Raw genomic sequence first — 22809 nt, 5'->3', positions numbered from 1 at the left:
AGAAATTGGCTTTCAAGTGAACAAAATATATTATCTAATCTCCTAAGGCACTTTTTCTCTTTGATGACCATTCAGTATATTAAGTACCAAGTGTACGCCCTTCATAATAAAAAACACTTTAGGTTGAGTGATTGAAAAGGCCCTTGGTACTTATGAAATGATGGGGAAGTTTTTAAAAAGTGATACATGATGCAACTGGAGAATATTTAGAAATTATAATCAAATTAAGAGTTTCGGAAAAAAATAATATATTTAAACTCAAAGTGAAGATGTCACATACAGAGAAGTATTAGTCTTTAAAGACTTTGTACAGGAGGCACTTAAATCAGATCTTAAAGGAAGTTATGAGCATATATTAGCAGGGGCTTTTGGGCATTCTGAACCAAGACATTAGTGAACTGTGTGTGGGGACAGCAAGAAGAAGCAGGACCGGGAGGGGGTTTGATGTCATGTCATCAACAACCCATCCAATAAAGTAATCTCTCAGCAACCCCTGGTCGATATGCTCAACAAATCTGTGTCGGAACATATTTACTCAGTATAGCTCAGTACTCTCACTGAAGAAGCTAGCAGTGGTTGCTAGGTAGTTCTTTGTAATATTAATCTATAATTTATCCCTAGAATTTTCTATCCTTGGGTCTAATTATTTCTTTTGAAGCAGCCTAGAATCAATCTAATTCTTTTCTTCTTTTGACAATTCTTAAAATCTTAGAGAATGTAGCAGTTATCTCCCTTCTCTATTCAGTTTAACTGAAAGAGCCTCCAGTTACAAATCGGAGAAAAGAGTTTCTAGCCACTATTCTGATATTTATTACCTTTGTAAGCGAAGGACAGCCAACCTGTCTGAGCTGCTGCTCATGTAGAGTAAGTGCTCATTTGTCTCTGCCCAGGGCTGCCAGGGACTCAGATCTATGAAAACCATCTCAAACTCATGCTTTCCAGTTTGGGACATTTCTCCACAATCACCGCCTTTGTGAATTTCCTGGCTCTTATCTCAGGAACCCAGCCACAACAGTTATACCCCAATTCTCAGAGATCTGTGCCCAGGCACTTCGACAGTTTGGATAGTCTTATTTCTTCCTCACATCACAGTTAATGTGGATGGGGCTGACCATAAGGGTTGCTCCATGTGGTACTCCAGGAATTGAGATTCTGTTCTCTACTGGGTGTGGCATCTGTAAGAACTCAGGTTCCTCTGCGATATGCTGTATCTTACTTATAACAGAGTCAGAAAAAGAATGGAGAGTTTTTCACAGGAGGTTTTAGAGCTGGCCCTAAAAGAGGCGTGCATCTCTTCTACTTGCATTTGCCGTTGGTTTGGAGTCAGTCACATGACCCCATCTAACTGCCAAAGAGGCGGAGAAATTTAGTTGTGTGGCTAGGAGGAAAAGGGCCAAACCTGACAATAGTGTATATCGCTTCTGCCCCAATTTGTGCTCGAGTTCAGGCACACAGCCTCCGCGGACTCTGAGGAATGGAGCCAGGTTGAAGGCTTGAAGGAAAAGTCAGTAATTATACTTTTCAAGCCTGTCTACCTTAGAGATATGTGATATTGTCATTTGTCTATGTTACAGCGTAAAATTGTACAAGTAAAATAGCTTAAAATATGGTAAAGCAGCATAAAAATGAGTGTTAATGTCTTTTTAACAAATGATTCTGGGCAACTAGACAGTCATGTGCTAAAGAATGAAGTTGGACACTTACCTCCCACTATATACAAAAATTATCTCAAAATGGATCAAAGACCTAAATGTGAGCTAAAGCCATTCAACTCAGAAGAAAACAGTGGGGTAGATTTTCATGGTACTGGATTTGGCCAAGGACTCTTAAATATTCATGAGCAACAAAAAAAATAGACAAATTGGATTTCATCAAACTTAAAAGCTTTTGCGCTTCAAAGGATGCCACCGAGAAAGTGAAAAGGCACCCCATGGAATGGGAGAAAGTAGTCTCAAATCATGTATCTGATAAGGAACCTGTTTCCAGAATATGTAAGAATTCTTACAACTCGATACCAAAAAGACAATTAGCCCAGTTTAAAAATGGGCAAAGGATATCAACAGACATTTCTCGGAGGAAGATACACAGGTGGCTAGTGAACACATAACAAGATGCACATCAGAAGCATAGTGAGACACCAGAGCACACCCACCAGGTGGGCTGGAATCAGGAAGTCAGATAATAGCGAGTGTGGGTGAGAATGGAGAGAAGTCAGAGCCCTCATCCGTGGCTGGTTGGAATGTAAAATGGTGCAGCCACTGTGGAAACCAGTTTGGTAGTTCCTCAGACAAGTAAACATAGAGATACCGTTTGCCCAGCAATTCCTTTCCTAAGTGGAAACTGAAGAGAGGAATGAACGGTGGGAGAAGGCTAAGGAAAGAATGGAAGAGCGCCTAGCTTCTCAGGTGGGTTTCCTTAGCTCAGTCTAAAGTAAACTTATGCTAGGAAACTAAAAATGATCATGTTTAAGGCACTTGCACCAAATACTTAGCATGTGTTATCTCTTTAAATTGTGATAGCCTAGTGAAGAAGGCAATATTATTGTCACTGATCTAGTAACTTACTCAAAATCACACATTTAGTCAGGCCCCAAACCAGTTTGAACACGTGTCTTTCTGCCTCTGGCGGTGGAACAAAAAGGCCATGCTCTGTTTTTGAGACCTCAGAGCAGGTGAAGGAGCCCCAGGTCTGCATCAGGGCTATTTTGTGCAGGAGTCAAGTATGCCCTTCCTAACCCACATCAACCGATTTGTCAAGGAAATCACAGAATCATTGCACATGGCCCTATAAGGACGTGTGGGCGAATGAGGGAAGAGCTAAGAGAATGGGCAAAAGGGAAATCACCATATTGATGGTCAGACAGGGTCAGATTTGAGAGAATTTTTAACTTTAATTTTAGCTTTTATATTTTCAAATGAAATTGATTTACTCAAACATTAGTTGGTAATGTAATTTTCCTCATGCTATAGATAATCCTAATAGAATTTGTCAAAACATTTAAATTTTTGATACAACATGATCCTCTAGATGTGTGCTAGACAAACATTTGCCAGGAACTGTCACACAATCATTTCCATGACTCCTCAGGAAACTGGTATCTGCTTACCCCATTGGTCCAGTGACTGATGAGAAAAGTTAAAAGTCATTGAGATAGTGACAGACAGCTGGGTTTTCTTCTAAAATCATCACACCCAATTCCTAAACATTATACGTTTTTCTTCTAAACTGTGTATACTTTTAAACATAATTGTGTTTTAACTTTGATTGCCCAGTTAATGGGAGAAGCTTTAAGTCTGTAAGACAGATTCTTTATAATAGCACTGTGAAATCTGTGTTGGCTGTCAGCTAATCCTATCACAGGAATGACTGTTTTTTCTCCCTTCCTGGTGAACCAGAATGTCTCCATGTACTTCTGCATATAATGTTATGTAAAGTACTTTAAAGGATGTTATTTTTCATGATAGAATCACTGTTATTTCTAATAGTAATTTTTCCTTCACACTTGGTAGCTTTCAGGCAGACTGCCACATTACCAAAGCTTTGAACGTAAAGTTCCTCGCTCACGGGTGAAGAAAAGACAATGATAAGCTAAGAATATCAGCTTAGTCCTCGTTACATTGCAATGAGTTATTCCCATTTGCGAAAGAGGAACACGTTTGTGAAGACAGCGTGTAGTTCTTTGTACAGATAGGACACTATCGGACCTTCAAAGCCCAGTCACTGCCCTACAAATAAAACCTCACATTATATCTTACCAAACAGAAAGTGCATGAGCTGGGAAGAGAGTGAGATCATCTTTTACAGTGACATGTTCTTCTTGAGAAGGAATGACTTCGTACTGAACACCATGGTTGCAGACTGTGGGCTGAACAGTCTCGTCTGTTGATTGATGCGTTTTGTGAGGACACAAACAGCCACAGACTTCGAGATGTCAGCCCTTAGATTCCACACAAGGAGACAGACTTCACTAACAGTTGTGTGAGACCAGAGACTACAGGATGAATTCATTACCTGTAGGAACAGGAATAAGCACCGTATGTTTTGCAGTTTGGGGGTGACTGTATGCAAACAGTGAACACAGAAATGCAATGTGTTTTCTTAAAAATATTTTTGAGCATCCTTCCAGCACTATACCGGTATTGACTCCCAACTAGTTCATTCACCACTTTCTTCTTCCTTTTCCTCAGCCTGAAGACCCTAATCCATTCCATTCTAGAAGCTCTTTGTTTCCTCTCAAGCCATTTGTGCTGTAAATAGGATGATTTTCTGTCTTCTATTCATGCTGTTGAACTTTTTTTTTAAAAGATTTTTTATTTATTTATTCATGAGAGACAGAGAGAGAGAGAGGCAGAGGGAGACGCAGGCTCCCAAGGAGCAGAGAGCCCGATGCGGGGCTCGATCCCAGGACCCTGGGATCACGACCTGAGCGGAAGGCAGACGCTCAACCGTCTGAGCCACCCAGGCGCCCCATGCTGTTGAACTTTTGTTTATTTCACACTCCTGCTCTTTGTTAATGATTCATTATTCACACCAGAACCCCAGCCATGAGAGTCCACACTGCCCTATCTAGCCAGTCCAGTGGGGCAGGAGGGGGCTCCACCAGAACACTATCAAAATAGGTTAATTGCTCTAAACTTCCCTCTTGGAAGTAAAGAGTTGAGCTTTGGGGTTTTTCCTGGTTTTGCTTTTATTTTTTAGTGAGCTCAATTAATGTTTTATTGGTGTGATGTGGGACAAATGTTGAAACAGAAAAAGATTTCAGGTGAATGGATTTCCTGCCCTGTTTCCCTTCATGGGGAGCGTAAGTACTAGCTGGCGTGGGCCAGAAGTTCTAGGAGTGAACAAAGACTTGAGGGTGCCTTCCCACCAGCTCTGGTCACCCACCGACCATGGGGATCCAGAACACATGGGGAGGATTTCCTACTACACAAAGCCCTGCCCTAATTCCAGCACCAACTCCATGGTACCTGGGCCTAGCTTAGCAGCACACCCACATAGCTCTGTGTAGGGACGGTTTCCTTCTGATCCATACCTTACGGTCATCCAGGAGCAAGTGACTGGTCAGGGCACATGACTCCCAGCGGTGATTCAGAATAGCGTGCTGGAGAGACGTGGTGTATAAATGAAATGGTTACCTGAACCCACAGATCTTTCTTAAACAAGCGTAATTTCTTTCACGCTGAGGTTTTTTTTGTTTTTTGCATGATCCCCAAAGTCATGAGCTTGGGTCCAAACAAAGTTAAGAAGAGGTTAATTATATAGTTGCACGCTTTTTCAGACCCTCTCTCTTTTTCCCCATGCTCTACATTAAACCTATGTTTCTGTTCCAGGAATTCTTTTTGCAGTTGTTGTAAAATATGTATAATACGAAATTTACCCTTTTCACCATTTTTCAGTGTAAACACATTCACACTGCTGTGCGACCATCACCACCATCCGCCCCAGCACTTTGGCATCTTGCAAAACTAAAATTCTGTCCCCGCGAAACCCCAAACCCCGTCCCCCTCCCCCAGCCCCTGGCGCTCATGCTTCTACTCTCTCTCTCTGTGAGTTTGACCACTATTTGACTAGTAATCAGAACTGTGTGATATTTTTCCTTTACCTCTGGTTTATTTCACTTACATAATGTCCTCAAAGTTCATCCAGGTTGTAGCAGGTGTCAGGATTCCCTGCCTTTTAGTAGCTGACTAATATTTCAGTGTATGTGTGCGTGCGTGTGACATTTTGCAAATATGTTTGAGTCCCTGTTCTCACTTCTTCTGGGAACCCAAGGTCATGGGTGATCCAGTGTTTCGTATTTTGAGGAATCATCATACGTGTCTCAGGAATTCTTAATACTTCCAGAAATCACTCCAAATAATGGATGACCCAAAGAGACAATGTTGTTTCCATGCCATGTGACACCCCCCCACGAAATTAACCCTAAAGAAAAAACTGCTTCGTGTCCTAAAGAACATAGATCTCTCTCCAATTCAAGTACAGTTGCTTCTGTGTGTTAGTCTTTTCCTGCGTTGTGCCGGAGTGGCTGCAGAAATGATCTAGCTTCAGGCCTCTTTAGAAGGGTCCAACATAAGGTTTACGGCTGGAGACTCTGGGTGGCACCTTGTAAAGGCTGGCCGCCACCGCCTGGAATGCTGGGCGACCAGAAGGTCTGTTCTGCTTCCTCACCGAGCAGCCCCGCCTTGTCCTCATTTCTCTGTCCTGCTGTCACAGTCCACCAGGAAGCGAAGGGCCATGAGGTGTGGCAGCCGGAGGGTCAGGTTTTCTTCCTTTGCCATGAATAGGCAGTTACTCTTTCTGTGTTTGAGTTTCTTTATTGGAAAAATAAAGAAGCTGAGCATGTGAAGCCAGCAAGCACCCGCTTCTTTGGGCTCCGCGGTCCCCAGAGCCCATCTCCCCGCGACCTCCCGGTGCCGTGGCCAGAGCCCAGCCAGGTTACGGGCTGTGGTCCCTGCCGTCCGCAGGCCTTCTAGCTCTTCCGTTTTCTTTCCTCTCTTGATTCAGCCTGGTGAGATTCCAGCGAACTTGGGACAGAGTCTGGGGTTTTTTTTGTTTGTTTCCTGATCTCTGTGGTGGCCCCAGTTTTGTTTAATTTGACTCCATTAGACTAGTCTATCATGTGATTTCTTAAAAAGGGGTTTTCCTGCTTTCCCCCACAGTCAAACCTACTTCTTCAACACCCACACGGAGTTCTGGCTGGTCCTCATGTCAGACAGAAACATGCACACATTCCAGGATGCATGGAAGTGGGAGAGCTGAGATGAGACGGTGCTCCTCAGCCTGGGAAGGCACTCAGGGAATTGCATGCTGCTAAAAGGAGAAAAACAAGTTAGGGCTGTGAGTCAGAGAGACGTTAATGGTCTCCTAGGAGAATAGGAGAAGTGTGCCACAGAAACGGGGTCAGGAAAACGTGACTTCCGGGCACTACCACCTGAGTTGTGAACGCTGGGGCTGAGTCCCAGCAGGAGAGACAACCTGGCATGTCTCCCTAGGGAGGAACAGTCATTTATCCAGTTGTGAAGATCCTGCGCTTTGATTTAGCACATGGAGCAATGAATAAGACCGGGAACATTATGAGAAATGGAAGATGCATGAAATGCAAAAATAAAAATAAAACTGAAACATTGGTTTGCTCATGGTTTAAGAGGACAACAGAATAGAATAGAAACATAAGCAGAAATCACATTGTCAGACCTGCAAAATTTGCTCTTCTCTCTGGACAGTCACGGGTGACATTGCTGAGAGGACACAGGGCTCTGATGTCCCTTTGGAGTCGATTATTTTAGCACTTTGGCATTTTGGGTGTGGCAGTCTGTCTTTGGCTGTTCCACGGCACCAAAATGTCATGCCTGATTTTCCAGTTTCACTCACACACCCCGGCCTTTTCTCTATCACAATTTTATTTTTTTTTCTTTTGAAATATTTATGGTGTGTTGGCTGAATGAAAACAGATCAAAACGTGAAATAACATGGTCTTTCCCCTCAAGGGATGATGACACAGGAGGCAGGCATCATGGAAAGAAAACCGTGAGCCAAGGGCTAGTGGAACAAAGGTTGCGCGTGGACCCAGGCGATCGCCTGTTTGCCTCAGTTCCTCGAGCAGTGCTGAGCCTGTGGGAGGAACACCCCCAGCCAAGAGCTGTTTGCCGATCTCAGTTAGAATCACAGTGGGCTTCCATTAAAGCCAGAGGGCACTAAGTCGTGTCCCACCCTGACAGGCCCAGGAGAGGGTTTCCTTGAGGCAGGAGGGAGGCGTAACCAGCCCGATCACTGGGGCCAGGGTGAGCACACGCTAAGGGGTCCGCAGCCCCTGCGGCATCTGGCCCAGAGCGTGCCTGGAAAGCAGCTTGCTAGTGGACTGAATTGGATAAGCAAAGCCAGGGCAGGTTTTTTCATAAAATCAGATACTTTGCACCAGTTAGGGAGTCGTGTGCACATGTGTATGTGTCCATGCTCACGTGAGAGTTGCTGATGTTGATCTAGTTGACGTGATTCTATTCTATAGAATAAATGAGGTGTAACGATATTGTTTGGGGAGGAAATATTCCTTTGTAGTTCCACGGTGTTGCAAGGAGGTAAGAGCCTGCTTGGGCGAACCCAGCTGATCGTTGTACCATTCCTGTTCAATATACAGCAGAGTACACATGTGAATCACAGCCACCGAATGGACTGAAAGCAAATGCAAACAAACAAGACCAGGGGAAAAGGAAAGCGATAGAACTTGGGCACTTAAAAAAAAAATCCATTCCCTAATAGAGTAAACACATATTCCACTGCCAGTTACAATTTTCAACATCATTTACCCTGTACCTCCACTATTCAGAAAGGCAGCTCTAATAAACGAGATGCAGTGATGACCTTTATCAGCTCTTGCAATAGCTATAAACTGAGCTGAACATCCCCATCAGCTAACAGGACAGAACTCATTACTGGCCAAAGATCGCAACGCTGCCTTTGACAGAGATGTGTACCATTAAAATGAACGCTACTTCACTCATAAAGATAATAGCTCACCATGGGAGACCTGAAACACCATTCATCGATTTTGTGGATAACTACAATAACATCACCTAAAGATGAGCTGAGCCTTATTGTGTATGTTTGTAAAATTACAGTGCAGATCAATTTGTCATTTTTTGAAAGAGTTGATTTGTTGCTTTCTTAAATTACAATCTTTATCAGTGGCATGCACGGAATAAAATTGTCAGATTTACGGAACTGACAATTCAAGTTTAGTTATCCTCTTGTCTCAAAGACTTTAGAAAGAAACTTACATCCATGAGATTAAGTCAAGATTTTTAACTTTAAAAACTTTGGGTAAATACGGAAATTTGTTTCTGCCAATGCTAGCCTTTTTTTTTTTTTTTTTTTTTTTTTAGCAGTAACACCTGGAGTGTGCTGAATTTGGGAATAAACCAGGGTTCATATATTCAGGTTATGTCATTTGCACTGGGGTGATTATTAAAGCAGTTATAAGTGTTTTAGTTAGATGATAAATTACACAGCTATATTAGGAATATATGAAATAGAAGGACTATAGCAATCCTTGATCTGCAGGTTAGTTTTGTCAGGTTCCATGTGTAAAGCATTCCTTCAAACTCCTGTGACTTTTCATAGGAAGACACCCATTACCCAGATGCTGGATGTTTTCTTCAAATAGTGTCGGTAGTGCTTGATACTTAGTATTACTTAAAACTGAACCGGACATGGTTCTAATGTCCTATAAGCGAGGTATCGTTCACATCCCCATTGTTGTCAGATGGGAATATTGAGAGAAAAGTCGAGTAGCCTGAGTTCACACAGTAGGAAAGGTGGGGATTTTTTAGTACACTTCAGGTTAACGATCTACCGTGAGAGATGGGTCCTCACTTCACGGTGAAACCAGAGCGGGACTGCAGTGCCTATCACCGCGAGATGCATATGACTGGCGTGTGGCCGGCGCTCCACCCCTGCGGGCACAGTCACCACCCAGCTGTCCCCCGGCTTGCAGATCGATCAGTTCTGGCCGTCTGATTGACTAGACCTTCTCTGCCAATCCCCGCAGAGCATCGGGGGTCAGGGCCAGGGTCAGAAGACGGAGGCGGATTTATAACCATGATGCCATCTGGTAACCTTCTGAGGCCCCTCACCTGGTGGAGCAGCCTGGCCAGCGGGCACGGGATGCTGAGCTGTTCTCCTTGGCAGGGCCAGCCGCCCGCACCATCACCTCAGACTTCCCGTCCTGCCCAAGCAGACGGACCCAGGCAGCCTCGCTCCACGAGGAGGGATCCACTTTTGACGTCTCACAGTTGTCACTCACACCGGATCTTCTCTGAAAGTGATGGCCCACCAGTGTCCATGGTATGATCAGGTGCTTGGAGGCCTGACAGATGTGAATGAGCCCGTCTGAAGGAGTGAAGGATTCCTTCCCAGTGCTGCCTACTTTTCCTGGGAGAGAGGAGGGTGCTTCTGATCATTTGCTTCTCTGTTCTACCACCCCACCGAACAGACAGAATTGTTTCCTGTCGTGATTTTCTCCATTCCGTATAATATCAGCCTGCATGCTGTTTGCATTTGGGTTTTTTTTCTTTGCTGTTAAGTCAGAGAGGTGAGAGCTGTGTGGAGTTGAGCTTTTCACAGACCGCACTCAAAATTCTAGAATACAGTTCATAACATTTCTTTCCTTCACAAATAAAACAATAGGCGCCTGATTGGTAGAAAGCCACACTCACTCTCCTCGGCAGAGACCTGAGTGCTGCTGGCCGAAGCCCTGTTCTTCTCTTTCCCCATTTGTGGCTGGTCTCAACTGACCAGCATGGTTACCCTTCTAGGCAAATGAGGTGGTTTATTATGGAAAATGAACAACTGAGAGATAAAGTAACGTGACTCAGCAGAGCACTGCCACAGGATTAAACCTGATTCTCCTGACTCCAAATCCAGAGTCAGAGTGTGACTGTTACCTCTTTATTCAGATTAGATTCATCTCTGAGCAAGAGGAAAATGAAGCTAATATTGGCTTAAACAAGATAGAAATTTACTTGTCAAATTTATTTCTCTTTCACATGTGAGTCAGAAGGTAGGACCTCTGCTCTAACTTGCTTTTATATTTCATCTGCAGGCTTACCCAAGGGTCTAAGATGGCTGCTGTAGCTCCAGCCATCATAAAGCATCCCTGCTAGCAGGTGTGAAAAAGGAGAGGAGGACAGCATGCTCTGGTCCTGTAAGAACAGGGCTTCACAAATTTCACTGCCCACTTCCAGCATATCCACTCCATGGCAGAGCCTGAAAGAGAAGCCAGGTTCCCAGACTCCCAGACTCCCAGACCGTGCTTTTCCCCAACGGTCTATAGACCACCATGGGCACTTTTCATCTGAGTTTTTCTTGAAAGGAACGTTCCTGTCAAGTTTCTATCTCTCTGCCCACTCACGAGTCTTTGTCAGCAGAAGGTGATTTTTCTCACGGAAGCATAGATAAAGTAAGGTGGTCATTTCAGCTAGACCTCTAGGTATTTTATTTGCTAATTTGTCCCATCATAATCATTAGAGGGAATAATATTGATATGAAACCTGAGTTTACTTTCCCCAGTACTCTGCTGCCCTCGCAATAATGCCTGCTGACAATCAGGTTATTCAAAAAAGTCTGTCTTCTGTTTGTACTGGAAAACAGCGAAGTCGTAGACCCCCTGCTGATGAAGTGTGTCCATAGTTCAGCACTGACTCAGCTCTTAGCATTTCCATTAAAATCATAGCCCACAGACCATGTGATACGGCTTTTTTGAGAGTTACTGATTTACTAAAAGCTCTGGTATTGGAATGACATAAGTAACATCTGTCACTGACCACTGAATTTCAGAATCTCCTAATGGTTCAGGAATTTTGAAGAATAACTGATTTTGATAAAATTTGGTGGCCTAAAAAACAGCATGTTTAACCTCATGTTGCTTCATTTCTAGACAAACTGGTAGCCAACATCACTTTTTACACAGTTTAGTCATTTTTTTCATAGCCCATCTGTGGACTTTTGTCCACACTATCTTGCACATACTGATCTTTAATTGAAGAAGAATTTTTTAAAGGTAGAAATCAAGAGGCTCATGATTTTAAGTTAATGTAAAGTAGACATGTGTCAAAGATTTCATTTTTTCAGGAATTAAGGAAAGAAGTAGGAAGATATAAAGAGGAAAATTAAAGACAGACACACATGTAGGCAGTCAGAAATGCTGGGGTGAATTTGGTGCAAAATTGGCTTTTTCTGTGGAGGTGGGGTGGGGCAGGGGGACCCAACTGCATCTCCAACAGGCAGGAATGATTTGCACCTGTCTGGCAAGAATCCTTTGCATGGCTATCACTTCTCCCCAACTTACAGTCCTAAAATAGCTCAAAAACAGTGATAGGAGTGGACATCTAAAGAGGCAAACAGCCCAGGGGGTGCACCACACAGTGCATTAATATTCTACCAAAGGAAACTCAGGAGTCTTTTTGCCCATTTCGGAGTCTTAAGATTTTTTTTTTTTTTTTGGACACTTTTCATAATACTTGTGATTGATTCGCTCTAAGAGAAGTTTACTAAATTAAAAAAACCATTAGACTGTAATCGCTTTAAAGCCCTTCAAGGAGTCTTGTATTTTTATAAAACCAATCAAAAATATCCTTAAAAACGTGTCATTAACACAGGACTTCCTAGCTGATCTTTCCTTGTTCTATACCCACCTAAACCTTTTCCTTATAAAGCCTCCTTACCTGTATATTTTCTTTTATGATAGATTCAGGTGAAAGAAAATTCCAAAAAAAAAAAAAGGTTAATTTTACAAATAAATTGTTTCTCTCCTTAGCCACATAAGCATATGGTTGTCAATGTTAAATATGGAACGAAGTGCTTTGTTTTTGAGTGGGGTTTCAGTATAATAAGCTGTTTAAAAGTCTAAATATGACTCCGTTGAGGCACATAAAAATTGTTCCCCATAAGAAGAATGGAAATTTAAAAGATTTTAAAAGCTTTCTGGGCAGTCCATTAATCAAAGACAAAATTGGGCAATCTCAGATCTTATGATGAAAACTAGTGAAATTTAAATCCCCTAAACATCATCTTTGAATTATAGCTACTTTTTCAAGTCATGTCCAGGCTGGGCTCAGTATATGTTGGAAGGTACTTGTCTGTGTGATTACCCAAGTTGTAAAAGTGGATACTGTGGTGTCATCTGTGGTCAGGATTTGAAGTCCACAAAATTTATAACCCGCCTTCTTCCATCTATCCACCCATTTCAGCCCCAGACAACCCAGCTCACAATCTTTGTGATATAAGCCAGAAAAATAAATAGTATAGAACATTAAATTTTTTTTAAAGATTTTATTTATTTATTTGACAGAGAGAGAGACAGCGAGAGAGGGAACACAAGCAGGGGGAGTGGCAGAGGGAGAAGCAGGCCTCCGGCTGAGCAGGGAACCCGATGCGGGACTCGATCCCAGGACCCTGGGACCATGACCTGAGTCGAAGGCAGACGCTTAACGACTGAGCCACCCAGGTGCCCTAGAACATTAAATTTTTAATTGTTTGGAATGCTTTGGCTCCTTTGGCTTGAAACCCACGTATTAACTTCAGCAGTGCTGCAAAGCCCGCGAGCATCTGCCCAGGAAACCACCAAAGCCTCCGCATCTCGACACGCGAGTTGTGAGGGGCTGTGCATGGGGCCTTCTGTGTTGGAGTCCACCCCACTTTATTGTAGGCTCCTCAGAATTAGGGGCTATGTCGTTTTGTTTTCTGCTTCCTTTTTTATGAAAAATCTTAAACTAACAAAAAAGTAGAAAGGACAGTTTGGTGAATACCCAAATAAGCACTAATTCATCTTAACACTTTTGCCATTTTGGTGCCTTCTATCAGTTTTTTAGCTGAAAGTATTTACACATAAATTGTATCATTTTCTTTCCTCCCTGAATACCACACATGCATCTCCAAAATATGCCCTTCTTATATCCACAACAATTTATTCTCTCCAACAAACATGGCTGTAATTTTCTAATAGCATTGAATTCCCAAGCCATATTCAGATTTCCTCCTTCCTTCTCGAAATATCTTCTATGACTTTTTTTTTTCTCCCTCCTCGGATCAAATTAAGGATCATAATTATACTTGATTATGTCTCTTGAGTTTCTGCTAATGTAGAACAGCTCCGAGTTATTTCTCTATATTAGGCCAGTTGTGGTATGGACTCCTCCACACCCTGAACTTAGACTGTTTCCTCATGGAATGATATAACACATTTGTCTACAGCATCTGGTTGACCCACTGGTGAAACAGGACTCTAAGGTGGATTTGTGGGTGAAACTGTGGCCCCCAAATTCCTCCACTGTAAACATGTGCTTTCCCATCAAGACTTGGTGTGTTTTCTCTGAAGTAATATTTTGGCATCAGGAAAATATCCCATCAACGTTCTTGGAATGGGTTTAGCATCCATTGAGGATCCTTACCTAATAGGTGTTTCAGTGGGGGCTGCGAATGGTGAGTTCATAGATTCATCATGCCTTCCACATTTATGAGCTGGCAGTCTTCTGAAAGGAGGACCTCCCCCTCCTAAATGGGCTATGTGTCATCCCCCTTGCATTACTGAAACAGCAGGATGATGCTTGATTATTCATTTTTGTTTTTTTTTCTCCAAATTTTTATTTAAATTCCAGCTAGGTAACATACAGCGATATTAGTTTCAGGTGTAGAATTTAGTGATTCATCACTTCCATACTTCACCCCGTGCTCACTACAGCAGGTGAACTCCTTAATCCTCATCCCCTATCTCACCCATCCCCCACCCACTCCTCTCTGGTGACCATCAGTTTGTTCTCTGTAGTTAAGAGTCTGTTTCTTGGTTTATCTCTCTTCCCCCCCCCCTCCCATGTTCATTTGTTTTGTTTCTTAAATTCCACCTATTTAGCGAGATCATATGGTATTTATCTCTCTGACTGACTTATTTCACTTAGCATAATACTCTCTAGCTCCATCCATGCCATTGCAAATGGCAAGATTTCATTCTTTTTATGGCTGAGTAATATTCCATTGTATATATATATACCACGTCCTCTTTATCCATTCATCAGTTGATGGACACTTGGGCTCTTTCCATAATTTGGCTATTGTTCATAATGCTGCTATAAACATTGGGTGCATTGTCCCTTCAAATCAGTATTTTTGTATGCTTTGGGTAAATACCTAGTAGTGCAATTGCTGGATCATAGGATGGTTCTATTTTTAACGTTTTGAGGAACCTCCACACTATTTTCCAGAGTAGCTGCATCGGTTTCCATTCTCGCCAACAGTGCACATCTTTGCCAACACCTGTGGTTTCCTGTCTTGTTGATCTTGGCCATCCTGACAGGTGTGAATTGACATCTCATTGTAGTTTTGATTTGTATTTCCCTGATGATGAGTGATATTGAACATCTTTTCATGTTTCTGTTAGCCATCTGGATGTCTTCTTTGGAAAAAATGTCTATTCACATCATTTGCCCATTTTTTAACTGGATTATTTGGTTTTGGGGAGTTGAGTTTTATAAGTTCTTCATATATTTTGGATACTAGCCCTTTATCAGCTATGTCATTTGTGAATATCTTCTCCCATTCCATAGGCTGCCTTTTAGTTTTGTTGTTTCCTTTGCTTTGCAGAAGCTTTTTGTTTTGATGTAGTCCCAATAGTTTATTTTTGCTTTTGTTTCCCTTGCCTGTGGAGACATGTCTAGTAAGAAGTTGATACGGCTGATGTCAAAGAAGTTACTGCCTGTGTTCTCTAGGAATTTGATGGTTTCCTGTCTCACATTTAGGTCTTTCATCCATTTTGAGTTTATCTTTGTGAATGGTGTTAGAGAATGGTCGAGTTTCATTCTTCTGCATGTGGCTGTCCAGTTTTCCCTGCACCATTTGTTGAAGAGACTGTCTTTTTTTCCATTGCATATTCTTTCCTGCTTTGTCGAAGATTAGTTGTCCATAGAGTTGAGGGTCCACTTCTGGGCTCTTTATTCGGTTCCATTGATCTATGTGCCTGTTTTTGTGCCAGTACGATGCTCTCTTGATCACTACAGCTCTGTAATATAACTTAAAGTCCGGAGTTACGATGCTTCCAGCTTTGCTTTTCTTTTTCAAGGTTGCTTTGGGCTATTCAGGGTCTTTTGTGGTTCCAGACAAATTTTAGGATTGTTTGTTCTAGCTCTGTGGAAAATGCTGTTGGTATTTTGATAGAGATTGCCTTGGATGTGTAGATTGCTTTGGGTAATACAGACATTTTTAATTACATTTCGGAGTAAGGGCTCACTATCATAGTTACCTCCAACTGAGTTGCTTTTTTTCATTTTTTTTTTAACTTTTGGGAGTTCCATTCTGGATTCCTGAACTTCTTTACAGATTCAGTGTGTTTTAATGAACTATGGTATTCTTTTTCTGATGTTCAAATTTTACCATCTTGGACCTGAGAGCCCTTCCACTGGTTCTGTCTTGTCTGTAGGGCCACCAGAGTGTTGTATAACAAACTGCATACCCTCAGTGAGACACAGAATAAACATTTATCTTCCACACAGTGGGTGTCAGCCAGTGGTTGGTTAGGCGACTCTGCTGATCTGCTGGCTGATTTGCTTCCGGGGCTGGATGACCAGCTGGCCCCTGGCTGATCTGGAATGGCCTCTTCGCAGTGACTGGGTAACTCAGCTGTGCTCCACATCTGTTTCTCTTCCTGGGGCCCAAAGACTGGGCCAGACATGTTGGTCTCACAGCCGTGGCAGACAAGTCAGACTGTGCAAGTGCTCCTCAGGTGTCTGCTGGTTCCTATTGCAGTGACCCATTCAAGGCATGCATCTGAGCCCACAGTCAAGAGAAGGAGCCTGGCAAAGCTGGACACAAAGGCTGTGGGCAGGATGGGCTGAAGAATTAGGGCCATTTCCGCAGCCTACTCTGTCTTATGGTCTGTGTCCCCATCGGTCCCTGAACACTTCCTTGCTTCCTGGCCAATGAGCTCTTCTAGGTTCATATTGTACTTTGTGTGCCTCGGATCTAGAAATGCCCATTTCTTTAGTGTTCCTGCTCTTTTTCCTAAGAATGGTGCTTAGAAACCCAAATCTGAGTATCTGAGATAATCACACATTTAGACACCTTCTGTGGACAAACCTAGCAAACAAATACTCTAAAAAAATAAGCAAATGTGTGTCTGTATTGATATTTCTGACACAGATTTAACTGTACAGTGTTTTAGCTTTTAACCAAACGTAATGACTTTAAATGTGGATCTGTTTTATATATGAAAATCTCACTTTCTCGTAACATTAATAGAATTACTTATGTGCTTGGGATCATGTCTTATAGCACAATGTTGTGGTTAATGTGGAACTTGACTGTAGCCAGCATACACTAATTACCATCTGATTGGCAATTGTAATTGTACACATCCTTAAGTCGGGGAACATGGCCAATTCGTGGTGCATACTGATTTTGTTTAGTGGGAAATGGTATTTCTGGACAACAGTGTGGGTGTAGGGATTACAGATCAGGTTTTATATTTTATGACCATCATATGGATGGTGACTTTCTTAGGAAACATGTTGTATGCTATGTGTTATCAGAATACATGAATACAAGTGATTTCTATCTGAGAAGAAAATAAAATAAGCAATAAATAGAACAGTGTTTCTATTAGCAGTTATTTAAAATTAAAAGAAGATAAAGAAAAGTCAGATTTACTCCGGTTATTATGTGCACTATGTTTCTGAGATTAAAGTTTATTCCTCTGAAGCAATTCTTTGTGATACTTATAGAATTGAGGATACTCTTCAAGACCAACTAGCATGTACAAGTCCTACTTGGCAATGAGGACTACATATCTTGATTGCTAAGGAATCTATAGTACCATAAAGCCATGCATTTTAAATTTTTTTCATCATGGGAAAGACCTTTGAAAGGTTTCTAAAAAATACATTAATATCAGGCAAAAATAAGCATCAAATGAAGTCAGCTGATATATGATACTCCGAGGAAATGACTGGAATTTCATCTTATTTTTGGAAGAGCAAGAAAAATCATGTGTGACATTGCTACGTATTTTTCTACCACGATTTGGGGAAAAAAGAAAATGAAAAGCAATCATCTTCCTTGTGCTAGCTACCAAGGCCATTTCTTTCCTTCTTTAATTATTTAGCTTTGAAAAATGAAGTACACAGAACAATTAAATTCATGATATATTTTAAATGCAGCCTGCTGAATACTCGACGTATGAAAAATAAGTAGCAACGGGTGATGCGACACAAGACTTTCTTTGGGAGATCTTTTCCTAAGGACCTCACTGTGTTTGTTAGAATCCCCATCGAGCCTGGCTTTTTGGTTTCGCTTGCCTGTCCTCAGAGCATCCAGAAGCACTTTGCGCTCCCCCTGGGGACCTCACTGCACCGCAGTGAGGGGATAAAATAACTATACCAGGATCTCAGGAGGCACAAAAGGTATCATTTTTGAATCCACCATCCCCATGCCTCCCTCCTTTGACCTCGTCTGCCCAGAGCAGTCTCTCTCACACAGCGGGTCCGCCGACCGCGTCACATGCAGGTTGCATATTTGGTGAATCAGACACATGATGGTGTTAATTTGGTGACTGCATCATGCATTTTGAGCACCTGGTTTCCTGTCAGTAATTATACTAGGTTTTAGGGGTAGAAAATCAGAAAGGTGTGGCCTCTTCCCTTGCATCAGGCTCTCTCGTGGAGGAGACAGAGTTCTAACAGCCAACAAAGAACAGCAAGTCTGCATGAACATAAAGTAGGAGGAATGGGGAGCGGAGTGGAGCAGAGAGGGACTCATCCTGCCTGGCAGAGGCATGAAAATCTTCGCAAAGGAGATGCCTTTGTGCTAAGCCCAGACAGATCTTCCCTGGCAGGAGTGGGAGAAGGGCATCGTGGGCTGGGAGGAGGCATGGAAGGTGGGACACAGTTTAAGATGCTTAATGGGGGGTGGCGGCAAATTAAAATGGGAAGAGAAACCCAGGCCAGAATGTGAAGGACCTTGAACGTCAGGCTAAGGACTTTGGCCAAAGCAGTCTCTACCAAAGGACTCAGGAGGAAAAAAAAATTAAAAGGAGGCGTGTCCTCGTGTGCTGGGAGCAAGGAGCCAAGGGAGCGGGTCCCATGGGGAGGCCACTGGAGGCATCCACGGTGAAGGTGGTGGCGGTCAGACCCAGGGCAGGAACACTGCAAGCCAAGAGGACGTGGTGATTTGAGAAGCCTTCAAAGGGGGTATGTGCAGGCGAGGGATGGAGTATTGAAGACAAGAGACGAGAAGGAGGCAGAGATGACTCCAACTCTTCTGCAGAGACCAGAGTAGCAGCTGATACCTACTGAGAGCCTGTCCTGGGTCAGGCACTGTGTCGAGCTCATCTCAGGTATTATGTACATTATGGCACTGAATGTTCACACGTGCAATTTAAGGCATATACCATTATATTTTTGTCTATTCTTCAAAAGAGAAATGATTTTTAAAAGCATTATTAGGGATAGAAAATGCAGTTAAAAATAAACCTTGCAAATCACCAAGAAGATAAGAAAACTCTAAACTTGCACTCATCTAGTAAGTTACAAAATGTACAAAACAAAACGTGGACGATTAGCAAGAGAGAATTAATAGATCCATCATCATACTAGAAAATTTCAGTATAGTGTTTTTTTTCTTAAGAAAAGGTGAAGCACACAAAAAATAGGCTAGGAATGAGGCAATTTAATGATACAACCAGATAGTTAATTTAAAGACCGCATATAGCACCCTGTATCTTAAAATTAGAGAATATCCATTCTCTCAAGAAATCTTTTACAAAAATGAATTATGCATCAGGCTATAAACCAAACTCAACAAATTTCAAAGAATTAGTAATACAAGTTTTTCTAACAAATGTAGCAAACTACAAATCAAAACAAAAAGAATGTTTTGCATACATTTGCAAATTAGAAATTCTAAATAAGTCCTAGGTTGAAGAAGAAACTGCGACAGAAACTAAAAATGTGTAGAACAAAGCAGTAATGAGAATACTGCCCATTGAAACGTGTGGACTCAAAGACATAATTAAGGAAATGTATAGCACCAGTTGTGATTATATTAGAAAAATAGAAATGCTGAAATTAAGAAGCCAAGTGTCAAACTTAAAAGTTAAGAAGAGAGGATAATGAGACAGGGTAGAACAGAGATTAATAAGATAGAAACAAAGGCGCACTGGTGTCTCTGACCCGTGAGCCACAGATGCAGGGAAGAGAATCAAAGCAGTTCAGCTGCAGGTAAAATACCTGAATCGAGAGTAAAGCTGCTGCCCAAAGTTGGCGGCTCACACCTAGCAAAGAAGATTACCTGGTGTAGCACAGGAAACCACACTCATTAGAGAATATTAACAAAACCCAGAGTGTCCAGAAATTGATATCCATAATGTCTAGGATATAGTGCAAAATCACCCTACTTACAAAGACCCCAAAAAGGAACACACTTTCAGCATAAAAGAAAATTAATTGAGTCTGACCCCAAAAGGAAACAGATTTTGGAACTGATAGACAAAGATCTTAAAATATATATTATAATTATGCTTAATGAATTAACATGAGCATGTTTTCAATGAATGAAAATCTCAGCAGGGAAATGAGAAATCTCCACAGAAAAACAGAAGCAGTAAAAAGAACAAAATGGAAAATCCTAAACATAAGAACATAGATGCTGAAATGTAAAAATGCACTGGTTGGCGTTGATAGTCAAATATCATGACAAAGGAAAGACAAAGCGGCTTTCGTGACAGATCATTAGAAATTATTCAAAGTGAACAGAGGAAAAAGTTTTTAATGAACAGAGCATCAGAGACTCTTAGATAATATCAAGATTCCCAATATATGTGCAATTGGAGTTACTGGGAGAGGAGATGGATAAATAGAAAAAATATTTGGCAAATTAACAGCTAAAGATTTGATGAAGACATAGATTTGCAGATACAAGATGCTCATCACACACAGTAAACACATAGAAGCCCAATCAAAAGTGCATTGTAGGACGCCTGGGTCGCTCAGTCAGTTAAGTGTCCGCCTTCAGCTCAGGTCATGATGCCAGGGTCCTGTGATTGAGCCCCGCATCGGGCTCCCTGCTCGGCAGGGAGTCTGCTTCTCCCTCTGCCCCTCCCCCAACTCATTCTCCCTCCCTCTCTCTCTCTCTCTAATAAATAAATAAAAATATTTTTTAAAAAAAGTAGTTTGTACTTGGGCTGTTGGAAACCGAAGGCCACAAATCAATCTCGAAAACAGCAAAAGAAAAAATGCATAGGAATAGCATGCAGGGAAATAACAATTCAATTAATACCTGACTTCTCATTAGAAACCATGGTGACCAGAAGAAATTTTAAGAGAAAAAAATAAAAACTATCAACCTAGAAATCTATATTAAGAGAAAATATCCTTTGGGGCCCCCTGGGTGGCTCAGTCAATTAAGCGACTGACTCTTAATCTCAGCTCAGGTTTTGATCTCAGGGTCATGAGTTCAAGCCCCGTGTTGGGCTCCACGCTGGGTGTGGAGCCTGCTTAAATGGCTAACTGAACATAATAAAATAATAATAATAATAATAATAGTAATAATAATAATATATTTTTAATAATTTAAAATTTTTTTTAAAAATTAAATTTAAAAGGAGAGAAAATATCCTTCAAAAATGAAGGTTAACCGAAGATATTTTCAGATAAAACCAAGTTCAAGGACTTGATTGCCAGCAGATCCATACAACCAAACACCTAAAGCAAGTTCTCAAGAGGATAGGAAAATGATAATACCTGGTATAAACTCAGATCCTAATGAAGTATAAAACGCATCAGAAATGTCAAATAATGGGCAAATGCAAAACACATTTTTTCCTTTTTGACTTTTTCTTCTTAATCTCTTCATCAACGATATACTGTTACAAACAGTAATTGTGACACCTTGTGGAAGATGTAAAGTATCTAGATGTAATCCACATGACAATGATAACAGCATGGGACTGGATGTGCACTGAAAACGTGCCAGATTTCTGGATTTCTTGAGAAGTGGTACATTATTAACTCATTGCAGACTGAAAAGTGGAGTATAGATTCTAATCCCTAGTACAAGCCCTAGAAGAAATGCAAAGAAATACAGCTAAAATAGGGAAAATAAAATTCTGAGGAGTATCTGACAATAAAGTGGAAGGCAGAAATAAGAAAGAGGGAAATAAGAAGTGGAGACAAGCCACACACACACAGGAACACAGCCGTATCAATAATTTCATTAAATGTGCCTCCGGGACATTTATGAGGATAGACCATATATGGACCACAAAAATGTCTTAATGAGTTTCAAAAGACTGAAATCATGTACAGAGTATTCTTTGATCCCGTGAATTTAAATTAAAAATCTATAAAATAAGAGGGCCCGAATAGCTTTATATACTTGCAAATTAAACACCATGTTTCTAAATAATCACTGGGCCGAGCAGACATTGCGGGGCGGGGGAGGGGGGGAGGGGAGGGACTAGAAATAATTTGAACTGAATAATAATGTAGCTCAGTGTATCAAAATTCGTGAGATGTAGCTAACACCATCCATAGAGGGAAATTTTTAGCTTTGATAGTTTTATTAGAAAGGATGGAAAATCAAACCAAAGATCTATGCTTCCTCCTTAACCTGGAGAAAGAAGAGAGAATTAAAACCAAAGCAAGTGGCAGCACAGGATAAAAAAAGAATGTAATTCTATGAAATAAAGAGTAGAAATGGTAATGTCATTTGAATTAATGCAGTCTGCATGGTGTTGTTCATTCAGCAACTAATGATTGTGTGAGATGCCCAGACCATTACACTGGCTCCCTATTACCACCTTCACTCAGAAAGACAGTATTTCTTCTCCCCATTGTGTGCCCGCCTCCCCACCAGCAATCCTGTCCTTCAGAAAATGTACTCTTCCATTCACAGTAGGTACACACACGCCTCAATGTCTGCACATGTACCCCAACAACCATACTGATCAGCGTAGGTGTTTTACTGACTTCCTAAGGGGCTATTTGAAATCTCGGTTGGTCATACCAAGGACCACTGTCACCATCGCTGAGGGTGGGATGTACAGTTACAAGGATGCGCATGACCAAGACATGGTCAGCTCCTCCAGGGGCTGCAGGGAAGGTTATGGACTAAGTGGAGGCAGTCTTGCAGGATACGGATGTAGGTGTGAGCAGATGTGTGTATGCATGTACAGATTTTACCCAAGCTCTAGATACAGGAGATCAGTCCCCTTTGTGCCAAGTATTGCCTCTGCTTTCTGGTAGCGAGTTTCTTAATTAATCTGCTCTGCGTGTC

The 22809-nt window shown here is 41.7% G+C and overlaps 1 protein-coding gene across 1 annotated transcript in view; it reads left to right on the top strand.

Moving 5' to 3' along the window:
- The window catches only part of DPP6 (dipeptidyl peptidase like 6), a 689297-nt gene that overhangs the window by 391647 nt on the left and 274841 nt on the right, over window positions 1-22809 (top strand). The gene's annotated exons all lie outside the window — the stretch shown is intronic.

The sequence above is a fragment of the Mirounga angustirostris genome, unplaced genomic scaffold (genome assembly GCF_029215605.1).
Source record: "Mirounga angustirostris isolate CCGP_5_RB_7025 unplaced genomic scaffold, mMirAng1.0.hap1 SCAF_12, whole genome shotgun sequence".
In the NCBI taxonomy this organism is placed as follows: Eukaryota; Metazoa; Chordata; class Mammalia; order Carnivora; family Phocidae; genus Mirounga; species Mirounga angustirostris.
The sequence above is the reverse complement of the archived record's forward strand: the minus strand, read 5'-3'. Positions and strand labels throughout refer to the sequence as shown.